Below are 13,587 nucleotides of genomic sequence, written 5' to 3' on the forward strand. Positions count from 1 at the left end.
CTTTATATTGTGTACCACACCTTCTAATGTTAGCATTTAGAAAAGTGTTTCGAATGCCATTCTCCTTTTACATCAAATTGTGATCTGTCACTATGCTTTTATCCACTGTGGGGATATGGGCTTTCAGCCCCAGGTTTTTTGTGTCAGCCTTTCTGTACCAGGAGGATAAGGGTCAGGAGAGAGGTACTGAGGGTCTGCTGGTGGTAGTGAAGAATGGCTCTTCCCTCTAATCCCAGTGGTTGACTCTTCTCCTCTGCCTGTAGTTAGGGTCAGGATGAAACTAGAAGCTGGCCAGCTTGCCCAGCCCTGGTGGGAGCTCTGCCAAGAGTATAGCTGTAAAGTGGAGGAAGCGCTCATGCACATCACCCCTCCGTCCCCCGCTGAGCCAAGAAACCAGATACCTGCCATGACTCTTGTCAGCACGGGGATCAGGCAGGGAATCCTGTCCCGTGCGGTCCTGGGTTGCTATGAATGAACCTTCATATTGGAGCACTGCTCCTCCGAGGCCAGAGGGGGCCTCGGATATCTCCAAGTTAATCTCTCCCCCTGGCAGACTCCATGTCAGTCATGCCCCAGCTTTGCCAGCTCCTTATCCCTGCCTGGTGAGTTCAGTGCCATGACTTCCAAAGGCTGAGGTCCCTTTAGGTGTTGGCAGCTCCCCATTTCGAGGTCCTCACCCAAAGTGAGCTGACACCTGGCATCTCTCTGCAGGTAGATGTGAGCTAAAGGACGTCCACCTCCAAACAGTCCAGGGATGCTGTGCCAGCAACAATGCTCATACCAGCCTGGCACGGCTGGTTTAGGTTTTGGATCGAGGAAACTCTGCAGCCAGGACGAGGCACGCCAGGGAATGCCGAGCTGCGTGTCAGTCCCTGTAGTTTCTAGTGAGGAATTGCAAATTAAGTAGTATAAATATTTTTCCCGAGAGTGTCCTGTTGCTGTGTTCGTGCTGGTAAATAAAACATCACCCAGACCGAAGCACAGGAATGTGAGAGTCTGTCCTGCTAAACTGCTCGAGCAGTCTTCAGCATGCTCTTAGCCTGGACCAGCTACCTGGTGGTAGCTCCAAGCCCATGTCCTCCAAGCCCATGCCTGGGAAGGCAGAAGGCTACAGGGTGTCTCCAAAAAGCCCTTGTGGCAGGAAGCACCCTGTGTTGAGCATTTAACTACATGGGCTTGACCTGATCCTGCAGCTAGTTTCATGCACAGTCTCAGGATCAGAGAATGGGCCCCCTCATTGTTTCATTTAGGTTAATTGTAGGGTTCTAGTGGCTTTTCACTCTTCTCCTGTGAGGTAATAGTGTGCAGAAGAGTGCCTGTGTAACTTGCTGAAGGGCTCCTGGCAGCTCCTGGGAGACAACATTTGCACATTTTCTTTTAAGATGGTCTCTCCTTCTGGAAGACTCAAATAGAGGAAGAACCATCCCCTGTAGAACCTATGCAATGAAACTGCTGCATTTTCTACCTTGCAGCACTGAGCTAAAGCTTGCTTTAAAAGTCCACCATCCCCTGTGCAGATCCTGCCCAGCCAGGTGAAGCAGGTGATTTCTGTTGCAGGGCAGCTTTCTCCTCCCCTGGCAGCATGGTAGATCCAGGGTTCTCTGATCAACTCAGTGAAACAGAATTGGTTTATCCAGCCCAATCTTCTTCAGTTAGGACCTTGAGACAGACTCTAGGTGGGATCTTGGACAGTTTCCTTGAATTAAAACATGTCTAGAGAGCACTGTAGGCTCTTCCAAGTGCTAGAGCAATACAGTGTGTTTACAGACTGCTTGGGGTGCTGTCCTGTCTGCAAAAAAACCCCAAAAAACCCAGGCCCAAATTATGGCTGCAATCAGAGCTGAGGAGTAATGGTGGAGAGAGACCAAAGGAATTAAAACTCCAGTTCATTTTTGAGGGCATTTGGCTTTCATGACTGCTTTTAAAACCCTTCATGGTGGTATGGCGGTATCCCCAGCTGGTTTCCTTGCTGCAGGAGGGAGATCATCCCAAGGAAACTAGAGATCCCACACCATCTATCTATCTATTTGTTTATTTATTTATCCATCCATCTATGTATTTATCAGTGGATTTGGTCTTTTGTAGGGTGAACACAAGGTCCTCCCTGAAGTGGGAGGTGAGGAAAGATAGGGAGGTGGTTCTGTTCAGGCAGGGGATATGTCAGGGCAGGCCCCTGTGCTTTACCTGCCTTCACTTCCCAGCTGAAAAATGGCAGGGAAGAAATGAGCAGCAGTTAAGTGCAAAATCCAGCATCCCCCTGACCAGTGGTGCTTCCTAATTTGGGTTGTTAGTTGGGAGCCCTCCTCTTCAGGAGCAAATTTTTTTTTTTTCCCCTCACAATTGTAATATTAATACACACATCAGCAGCATGGAATTAAACAAAATAGACAGTAATTGCTGTGTCTGTCATACTAATGATTACCGGTTGGAAAGACTTAAAATAAATGTTGGACGAATATAATCTTTCAAAAGTGTATAGGTTGGTTTAGTTCCTTCTATGCAGTTATTCCATCTCCCAGAGCATTAAGTCTTCCTCTGTGTACTGACTTCATTTTCGAAGGTTTGTCCCCCAGTTCTTGTTTCTCACTTGGAAGGAAATCCTTATTTTTTTTTTTTTTTTCTTTTTTTTTTTCTCTCCGGATGTTGAAGTGTTTGGGCAGTAGTTCCCACTCAGTGTCAGGCTCCAGCCCCTCTCCCCAGCCCAGTGCTGTCCTCTGTGGATGCAGGCAGTATGCTCTGAAGCAATATAGGGGATAAATAAATCCAAATTGCCTTTTCTTTTTTTTCCTTGCCCCTCTTGGAACAACAACAACAAAAACAATAAGCTAAAACAATTGCAAAAGTGCTGATCAGACTCACATTTAGGACTTTGCAGGGGTTTTTTTTAACTGTTTGTTACTCTGACTTGATTAAACGTGTGAGTTGCAAGAGCTGCTCGGGTTGGCTCTTAGATGGGTAAAATGCAGTTGTGGAGCTTGTTGAAATTTTTTTCTGGTAGATTATGACAACAGCTGGTAAATTTGGAGTTTTATAAAATCTATTTTTAGGATTTTGCTATAAATTTGAGATGGCAGCCTGTTACTATGTGGATTAAAGAAAAAAATAATAATAAGAAAAAAAGTTTCTAATAATTGGAAGTGGTGAGGACATCCCTAAACTGTTAAAGGAGAGTAAGAATTGAAGAGAGGCTTGTGGAGTGGCTTCAGATGAACATCAAATGTCATGGCAGGGGCTGGAGGAGGGACTGGGGCAAACCAATTCTGTGCTGGCTCTGGACTTTTGAAAGTCATTCTAAGGATAATGTCAGGGTGTGTTGCAGCCCAACAGTGTTTTGTGGGCCTTTTAGACTTTTTAAACCCTTTTAAAAAATTATTTCTTGGGTAAGTTAATATTCAGTGATCATTTCTTCCCCCCATTTTTCAAGCAGATCTCCTTGCTGTAATGGGAGGAGACCCTCACCCTCAGCACGAATTGTGAAATAAGGGAAAAGCTTGGAGACAGGGAAGGGAAGAAAAAAATAATCTTGCTTACAATTAAATATGTAAATTTAATTGTAGCAGCATGGTTAGTTTCTGCTTCAACCCATTGTATATTTTTGTCCCAGTTTTTTGGTATAAATCAGTATTTGGAAGTGGTATAAATTCCTTTTTGTTCAAAACTAGAAGAAGGGAGTTTGTGGGGTGTTGTTTCAAGTTTGGGTTTTTTTTTTTTCTCATTGTCAATTCTCTGCATCCTTTAAATCCAGTTTAATTTAAAATGTTGGTATTCAAACCTCATTTTGGGGATTATACGATGTAATTGGTTTGTTATATGATGAGTATTTGATGATCTTCACGTTCATCATCTAATCAGGCAAAAAAAGCCATAAAATTATAATCCCAAAAGATGTTTAATAACAATTTAAACTATTGAAGGCTTTATTTAAGCACATTAGGGGATTATAAACTACTCTTTTTTAATGGTGCCAAGAGGTAGATTCAAGGACTTCAAACACCTTTTAAAAAACAAATTGCCATGATTTAAAAAAAAAATGAATGGGCTGAGGGTTTCTTTCATGTAAATCCCATAATTTAATCATTATTTTTAACTGCTTTAAAAACAATTTCCTTAAGAGGTTAAATCTCACTGAAATGGGACACTGAGCAGAAAGTAAAAGACGTGGCTGAAAGATGTTGACTTTAGAGTGAAAGGATTTTTTTCTGTTATGTAACTGGATTTTTAACATTTATTGATTGCTTGATACATGCTAATAAACAAGAAAATAAGCAATATGCAATCTGTTTAGTGAAGCTGTTATTTGTGTAAAAGAATTTTTTGGAAGGAGATATTTGAAGGAGATACTTTATATCCTAGTCTAGCTGAGAAAAATAGTCCCCATCACTTCAAGGATGCTATTGTGATTAAAAAATTATATTATACCTCTTAATTCTATAGCTTTTCTTTATGTATGAATATTTTACTGGCTAGAAACTTTTTAAAGTTCAAACAAGTGGATCTCATGTCTTTTCTCATCCCTCCATGATTGTGAGATCTTGCCTTGGGAGGAACATGGGTCTAATTTGGCTCCCTGCCCCTACTCTCATGTGGGATGCTTGCCTGGTTTTGGAAAGGAGTATAGTGAAAGGGTAGGTATGTACAAAACTAGGGTGCTGAAAACATAAAAAGAGGAAAATAATTGGCTAAACCCAGGTTTTTTGTTCTCCTCTTGAAAGTTTTGGAGGCATAAAACAAAATAACACCCCTTGCCCCTCCCTCCCCCCCACCAAGAAGTGCAACTTGCAATGAGTTTTCATCGTGCACCAACTGATACTTGCTCTGCAAAATGCCAGAGGGCTCCTGGAGCTCATCTGCGTAAGAGGGGTCATATTTCCATGTAGTGGACTCAGAATGGGTGGGGGCGTCCCCCTGCTTTATCCCAAATACGCAAGTCTCCTCTTTCACTTGATTTTATTGTGGGCAAGGCTGTAAAAAGCTTTCTTCCACATCTGCAAGGCTTCTTAGTGCCAGCTGTCCCAAATTCCTGGGAAAAGCCAGGCTTTTTAGCTTGCCTTGGGTCACCCGTGCACCGCCATCCCCTTGACTGGGAAGGTGGGAGTGAGGGCTCTTCCTGCTCCTGGCAGTGGGAAGACTTATCAGAGCATCCAACAAAAGCATCCAACACAGGCTGGTGCAAGTAACAACAAGGAGGGTCCTCCACTCCCTTCTGCTGGTGGAGGTGCTGTGAGAGTCACCTTCAGTTGTAGAAAGTGGGAAATGTTATTATGGGAGAAGGCAATTATTCTGAGGCTCTGTCTGAACTGAGTTGAGAACTCCAGAAAAGAAGTACAAACAGGATTTCAGTAACTGGGTTTAAATTAACTTCTTAACCCTTCAGACCTCACAGATTTTGATGGAGGACAGTGACTGTCAAAATCTTCAGCAATTTCTTTAATCTTCCTCAAATTTGTGGCTTTGACCTGCTGTCAAAGCCTCCAAGCATTGGTCTGTTTTCTAGCATGAGGGAATTTTGCCTATTGTCTTTTGGGGGATACCCTTGGCAGTGCTGCTGTTGCTCCAGTTTCATGATTTCTTGGAAAGCACACGTCTCATGCACTGAGATCTCAGGCTGTCTGGTAGATGATTTAAGTTGTCAGCGCTGAGCTGTGCTACAAACCTTTGGGTTTAACAGAAAGGAAAAAATACAGGGTGCTGTAGACAGTTAAGGGAAAACAGGTTTTTTACTCAGGCTCTTCTCACGTTCAGAAGTGTGTTGTAGTTACAGCATCTGGGTTTTTTCATATCTGTGATTCACTCCCATTTTTGTTGAAGACAACCATTGTGTCTTAAACTGTGTGGTGTGTGACATCTCATCCTGGGCTCCTCACGGGTCCTGGGAATGGCAGCAGTCCAGGGAAGTATTTTGGTTGAAATCAGAAGGTAGCCAACAACCTGGGCTAGATTTTAGAGAGGGAGAGAGTGGCTATTCCCAAAGGGCTATCTTACCTTTTTCCCAGTTTCCCCCAGTTTGAAGGCACTGGTTTACCCATGTGGAAGCCACCAGCGCATTAAAGAATCTGAATTATTTGGAAGCTGCTGAAACACATTTGTATTTACACACTAGCAGAATTTCACATCTGAGTAGAAGCGAGGGAATACTGAAAAGTTGAAGCATGATAAACATTAATTCAAATGTTAAATTACACTTGCTCTGGTTGTACTAGAACTCCTTTTGTTTGCATAAATATTCTCGGAAATGAGTTTACCAGCAAGAATGTTTGTGGTAATAAGAATTTTTAAGTCAGCAGTAGATGCTTTGCTTTCTTCTCCACCCTCTCCTTTCTTTTTATATTTGCAGCTGTGATATTTTGTGTGTGCAGCTTCCTTTTTGAAATTAGCCTTCTCCAGTCAAGGCACAGCAATGTGTTACGTGATGCAGTGTCTTTCTGCAGTCAAAGCAAACGCACAAAATTCAAGTATCACCTTTGGAAGGGGGAGAGAGGAGAAGGGAAAAAGTCTGACCACCAATTTGTAAATACGGAAGTATCCATGGAAATATTTTTGGCAAATAATTTGCAATATGAAGTACACTAAAGGCAACAACAGTATCTTGGCAAGCAGTGGGTGAGCAGGAAATGAGTATAAATTAATGGGCTTGGTTCTTCATTATTAGTTGTTTGTTTAGCTTGTACTCTAACACAGTTGCTACAAAAGAGCTTATGTTGATCCTCAGATATGCTTATGTATATGAGTGCCAGTGTTAATTTTTTACTGGAAATCTAACTCTTGAAGGAGTTTCACAGCATGCCAGTGTGCTAGCAAATGACTTAATCAGATCAGGTAAAGTGCCAAAATATGAGGCACCAAACCAGTTGGGCGCATATCTGATGAGATGTGTTAATCTGTGGTGTAAGATAAGCTGCCTTTCAAATAGGGTCACATTTGGAAGTAGTACATCAAGTTGTGTGAGATGCATTCCCTTGCTCTGGCATAGAGTATCCTACATCTGTTTGCGTGAACTTAACCCTTGTCTAGATGAACCAAGGCAGTGATATCATGGTGAATATAGCCTGTTTGTTGCTCCAGGGCAGGCATGAGAAGCAATTTGTTTTTTACTAATTTTAAAAAAGTTTCGCTTCCTTTTTCCCACATTTACCTTCAACTACACAGAATCTGCTCTGCTATAGCTTACGTGTTTTTACTTGTAGCATATATGCAAGAGGCCCTAATTTCTAATATTGACTACTTTTACTGTCTGCCCATCAAAATTACCCATAGAAAAATTTTTCTTATGGAAGGAAAACTTTTTTTGTTGGTGTAAGTTAAAATTTTCCATGGGTAATGCCATCCTTTCCCTCAAAACGCTCAGCTGAAAATCCAGTTTTCAATATTCACCAGAGTCATTATTCATGGGACAGATGTATTCATAGAATCATTAAGGTGGGAAAAGACCTTTAAGATCAAGTCCAACCAATCTTATCTTATTGATAAGAGTCATTATTGTACTTCCAGCTCCTCAGCCTGTAAGCTACAACAGTGCTAAATATATGTGTAGAGAGAGGGTAAGTAGGCAGAAAAGAGTTTAAGTCAATATGTAGTTATCTAATTTACCTTGCCTTTTGCATCATTGCCTGATTTAGACCCAGAGTATTTAGTAGAGTGCTCGTTTCACTTCAGTGGTGGGCCATCATTTTAATAAGGCAAGGTCTAGGAGACTTACCACTTCATCTTTTGCTTTATGAACCAGAAACTTCTACCCAGAAAATACTTCTCAGACTTTAGGTGTAGCATGAATATTCTTTACTTGGCTACTGCTTGACCTTTTGTAACCCATCCTGTACATCATTAAACTTCCAAAGGAAGTATTTTTAAAAAAAGCCCTACCCACAAAAAACCCTCATTCTCATGATGGTGCTCTGTCCCAGTGATGCAAAAAGCAAGGTAGTCATGTTAGTGGCACTAAAGTGGTCATTTGAGTCACACTAGTAATTCCAAGCAGCTGCTCGTGATATGAATATGTTTTCCAAGGACTTTGAACTCAGAGGGAGAATGGTGGGACTCTGCCTTGGGTGGCTTGCTCTGTTGATTGCTCTAAAGTCAGCTTTGAAGTGAAACTCTTCTTCCTAGACCATCCTTATCCATGTCAGCCAGAGCCTTTCGGAGTCCCTAATGATATTTTTGGAAAGGTAAATGCCATATTAGATAATCTGTCTACTTAACAGATTCATTGCTAGAACTCTGCTTGTTTGCCATGGACTTTGTGCTGATCCAGGAACTGCACTGGGCTTGTGTGGGAATGGCAAGGAGGATAAACCCTTGATTTCACTGTTGAAACCTGAGCATGGATCCATCAGTGCAGCAGGTTGTAAACCCCAGAGGGCTGTAAGCTGCAGTTGGGGTCAGAATAATTCTGAAACTGGTAATAACCTGAACCTTAGGATTCTTATGAATAAAATGCAATTTTAGTAATGTTTTCATAAACAGCGGTAATGGTGGCTTTTTAGTAAACAGTGGCATTACTTGCATCAAAATTGCACCACATTGGCTTTTAAATTACTCCACCTGTCTGTATGAATAGGATTTTCAATGTCGAGGCACACAGACAGCTGCTGCTAATGTTTTTTTCCCCTCCCTGTGCAGATAATGTTGGCAAATCTGCAGCCATCAAGGCTGGTTTCTGATGTAAAATGGTACCTGACCTACTGGCTCTGGTGCTACAAAAGGAACAGCTTTAATTACTAATGGTCGTGTTTTAGTTTTGTACTTGTTGATGAACAAAATGTCATCTTAGAGCGGTGTAACCCCTGGTTCACTTCCACCAGCAATGGTACACTGGCTGCAATTATTTTCAAAATAATTTGTGTTCCTTGGTGGCAGCTTGCAATCCTGCCTTGTTAGCACTCACGTAATTAGCAGAGGTCTGGTCCTCTGCCCCTGAGCCTTGCTGGTACCCCACACCTCGAAGGGATGTCCTGGGTTAAATAGGAATTGTGCTTACAAATCCCACTTGATTTATTTGAAGGACCGTCCCTCCATTGTGTTAGGTGGGTGTAATACCCAGAAATTCATGGAATGAATTCTGTCCTGGGTCATTCCCTGCTAAACCTCCAGTAAGCCAGAGGGGTTACGTGGAGGCAAAGTCAGGGCATGTTTTCTCTCTCCCCAGTTATTAACAAAAGGATAAGGCTGATGCACTGCCTGGTGCCGTTTCACTGGCTTGAGTTTGGTCGGGATGATCCAGTTACCAGCCCCATGCCAGGCTTTAAAAGGGTTAAAGATGATAATGGTGCCATTAAAAATCCAGCTTGCCAATGAGCTATTTTGTGCAAATGGTATAAATATAAGATACACTTGTCTGGCTCATTTGCAAGCATTCTTTTTGACTTCTTTCACACAACTGGTGTTTTTGTGTTTAATTTAACAAGAAATGAGTAGTAAATGAAAGCTGCTGCCTGAAATCCCACTGTGAGCGTGTTTTGCACTTGGCTCCCCAGTGAAAAGGCAATTTGTGAAATTATGTGATAGAGTAATTAGATGAAGCCAGGACTTCTGATTGTTGCCATGCTTATGTGGTAAAGGTTGCTGGGGGAAAAAAATAGAAAACACGGATTATTACCCTGGCAAGTTGGCTCAAAGCTTCTTCATTTATTTGTAAACAGAATATTTAGTGACCGCATAGGAAGTAGCTGTAATCACCAGCTCGTAAAGAAACCACAGCAGAGCTTTTGGATTTTTACAGAGTGCTCATGTAAAATTTAAGCTGGGAGGCAGAATCCCTGTTAATGTAATTAGGATCTAATTTACCACCCTTTGCACACAGATGTAATAATGTCTAGATATTTATTCTATCTTTAAGCACATTACATATACCTCAGCGCAGCAGTTACTGAACAGAAACAGGTGTGAGCACTTTCTGGATTCATTTTTACACTGTAAACACACAGCGATTTAAGGAGAAATATTTACCAAAACAAAACAAAAAAAAAAAAAAGAGGGGAAAGAATGTCTGCAAATGAGGCAGTAATGGACAGTTGCCCTTTATGTACTGATGGATTTCTCAATGGTTAAGTAAATTAAAGCAAATGCTAGAAAAATCAATAGGCTTGCAGAGTCTTGGTTGTGCCTCATAGACTTCAGGACAGAATGACAGATGTGGTGCATATGACCCATTTAAGTATTAATGCTTGGGAAATTGCCTCTGCGTGCAAGGTTATAGGCCCAGAAATATTGTTATATTAAATTACAGACAATAATATTTTTAAGTATATATGGAATTTATATGTTTCAGTTTAGTTGCTTTTCGGCATTACATTTGCCCTGGAAGATTAGTTGCAGAGCTGTTTCTCTGGAACGGTAAATCAGGTTTAAAAAACATTCAGGCAGCGAATTGTCTTTCCAGGGCTGCTGTGGACAGGGGAGCGTGTTGTATGGTGATCGTGTTAAATAAGAGCCACACAGCCAATGTGTTCACTAGCAAATGTAGCACATAAGCGAGCCTAAATTAAATATCATTAAAAGGCAGCTTTCAAAATGGTGAGAGGGCTGGCGTGATAACGTAGGGTCGCTGTTAAATTGGGTTATTCTGTGTGACTAAACACAAAGTAAAATCCGAAGTGCGTGGTCGAGGTGAGCTAAGTAAGGCAACCACCAAGGCAGATCCTTCTCACCACCTTCCCCACGTGCCACAATTGGAAGGGGGCGAGCTTGCATGGGCAGGATGAGTAAAAACTGACCCCACGCAGAATTTCTCCTGAAATAGAGGTGTTCTGATTAATCCAAGTAGGCAGACGAGCTCTCGATGAGATAGTGTTTGCCATCTCTGATTTCTGTCACTTCTTGCTGTACTTCCACCCAGGCAGCAGGGAAGTAGACCAAGTTAATTGTCTCTTTGTGGCATCTCTGGCAGGAAGAGCGTGAAAATAGCTGGGACCCTGATTTTGGTGTTGGCGTGAAGGCAGAGCAGCGTGTTGGCCATGCTTGCTGTCGGTGACAGCCCGGCATACCTTGCCAGTTATCCTGAGTTCACCCCAAACACCTGTTTCTGTGAAGGGAGCAGCGGATGCATTTTATATACAACTACCATGTTTAGTATTAGAAGGGAGCTGTGGACTTTCACAGTAACACTGCTATTCCTTGCTGAAGCCGTTGCACGGAAAGTGTTGTAGTTTTCCTTCCAAACATTAATTTTCATGTTTTACTTCCACTTGGGCAACAGATTTTTTTTTTCCTTTTCTTTTTTTTTTTTTTTTTTCTGTTCCTTGATTATCTCTGATGTTTGATTACCACCAGCTCCCTTCTGGCTCCCCTTTTTCTCACTTTTCCTTTTCCCTAAAGCACAAAAACTCGCTGGGGGATGAAACAGAGCCATCCCCACAGGGTACAAGGGCTGCACACTGCTACTGGGAGCGCCAGTGAAACGATGACATTGTGGAGGGGCAGATTATTACTCTTGGGCCTGTTGAGGACCTATTTGTGTATTGAGGCTGGATGAGAGCGACTGGTGCTGTGGGCTGTCAGGCCAGGGCTGAGTGATGACAGACCCTTGTCATTTGCCCGCATTCAGCTCCATTGCTATGGTGACAATATGCGGTGATGAAAGTTGCTGCGGAGGGTTGGACAGCATCCTCCATGGTTGCCGTAGCCGACAGCATCTTTGCAACAGCATGTTCGAGCTGCTGATGGCCCTCAGTGTCAGAGCAGCATCAAATCTCTCATGACAGAAACTCTCCACAGGTTTTTGGGTCCGCGGGGATGTCGCTCCTGGCGCCGTCGCCAGCCCCGGCAACTTCTTGCAGCGGTGACAAAAATTGTCTTTACCTGTTTTATTCATCTTTGTGTGCCTCGTGGTGGATTTCCTTGATTTATTTTGTGTGACATACATGCTAGGTAAGCTGGTGCTTACCTGCACGGTGGCAGGGGATGGCCATGGTCCTCCTCCTGCCGCATGTAAGGCAAACATATTAATCAGCATATAGGCAAGGACCTCTTTTGTTAAATATTCGTGTGAGGGGCCCTGGTGAACAGGCTCTTTTGTTCCCGACCAAACCAGAAAGGATCAAAGGTCAGCAGGAACCCAGAAGCCATCAGTCAGGGCGGGTTTTGCTGGATCCTGGGGTTGTCAGCTCCACAGTCACCCCTGGCAACTTGGGCTGCCGCCTGCTTGCCTTCCCCACCGCCTGGCGCAGAGGCGCAGCATCCGGTCTCTGGATCACTGTAAAAAGATGCTGACATAAAGTCAGCATTTGAAATACACTGTGAGCATTGCCATGCACCCCTTTGTTATCGGAGTCATTCGAGAGCGAGATTACAAAAATGATAAGTCGGCTTTATAGAGATCGTTTTGCTGCGTTCATCTTTAGGGTGCATTTTAAGGCTGCAAATTCATTTTTGGTTTAGTGGCAAATGGCAACTTGGAAGGAAGCAGCAGCATAATGCTGAAACGTGCTTCTACTCTTCTGAATGTAAAAGTTCACTTTTAAAAAAACTTCTGGTGTGGCATTTATTTCCTTTGAGCAGATCGATTTATTTCATCTCCCCCCTTCCCTGTGATGTTAAAGTACATTTGGCAGTAATCAGTTTATCCTTATTAGAAGCTGTGGTAAAAGGCAGAGTTGCTGAGTCAATTCACTCCATTTACTTCCCCTATTGAGCCTTAATGTGTCCCAGTCCCCACCCCTTACAGTGAAAACATCATCAATTATAGGGCTGACAGGAACCTGGGACTCGGTGTAAGTTGCTCCTTGGGGTTATTCATCTTGCACCGAAAAAACTGGCACTCAGCAATATTCATCACTTCCCCCTACCTAAAATGATTGAGTAAACGGTGAGGTGAATTATCAAAGGGGGAAACTGGGTTTGAATATGTTAGAGGCAACTTTGGGCTCATATGGCAGGAGAAATAGAACCATCAGCTGACATGCAAGGCCCCTACCACTGTTTAATGTTGTTTCTGAAGCTGGAGGGAGGCTCAGTTATCTTTCAGCCAGATACCTTACGGTGCTGCTTCTCATGGCTTGACCTGCAAGAGCTTTTCTATTTTGGCACCTGGGTTGGAAAAGCAGCTTCAGCCCTGGAAAAGCAGCTTCAGCACTGGTGCTGCGGAGGTGTGCTGAGCATCCAAGCCTCTATCAGCTCCTTAGGGTGAAATACATTTAAAACACTACTCAGTTTACTCCACAATATTTGTATTTATTCTGAATATCCCAAATCGCCTCTGGTGGGAAATAATTCAAAGCAGGATCTTAATTTTGTAAATGTGATATGGCAAAAGCTTTTTCTCCAAAACCTCAAGAAATACAAAAGCACGGAATGGAATGTGCTTTGTTACCGTCATCTCCCCTCCCTACAAAACAAAGCAAAAAAGCCCACCCAGGCAAGAGAATCCGAATAAGAAAACCTCAAACTTTGGGCTTATTTAAAGTTTCAAAGTTATCTTAAAAAAATAAAAAAGCTCTACTTCCCTTTGCCCAAAAATATAATGCAATCATGATAAGGAAGGAGAAATTCCCTTAGCCATACACCTGGTTTGTTTTTACGCCCGGTGCTGCGGTTAGATGGTTGTCTAAATAAACAGAGATTAGGTGGAGGACTTTATCTCAAAGCTGGCACTGG

The 13,587-nt window shown here is 42.7% G+C and overlaps 1 protein-coding gene across 4 annotated transcripts in view; it reads left to right on the forward strand.

Annotated features, from left to right (window-relative positions):
* The window catches only part of MEIS1 (Meis homeobox 1), a 108,860-nt gene that overhangs the window by 57,487 nt on the left and 37,786 nt on the right, over positions 1-13,587 (forward strand). The window lies entirely within an intron of this gene.

Source organism: Myiozetetes cayanensis, unplaced genomic scaffold, assembly GCF_022539395.1.
Source record: "Myiozetetes cayanensis isolate MyiCay16 unplaced genomic scaffold, myiCay2020 scf2-11, whole genome shotgun sequence".
NCBI lineage: Eukaryota > Metazoa > Chordata > Aves > Passeriformes > Tyrannidae > Myiozetetes > Myiozetetes cayanensis.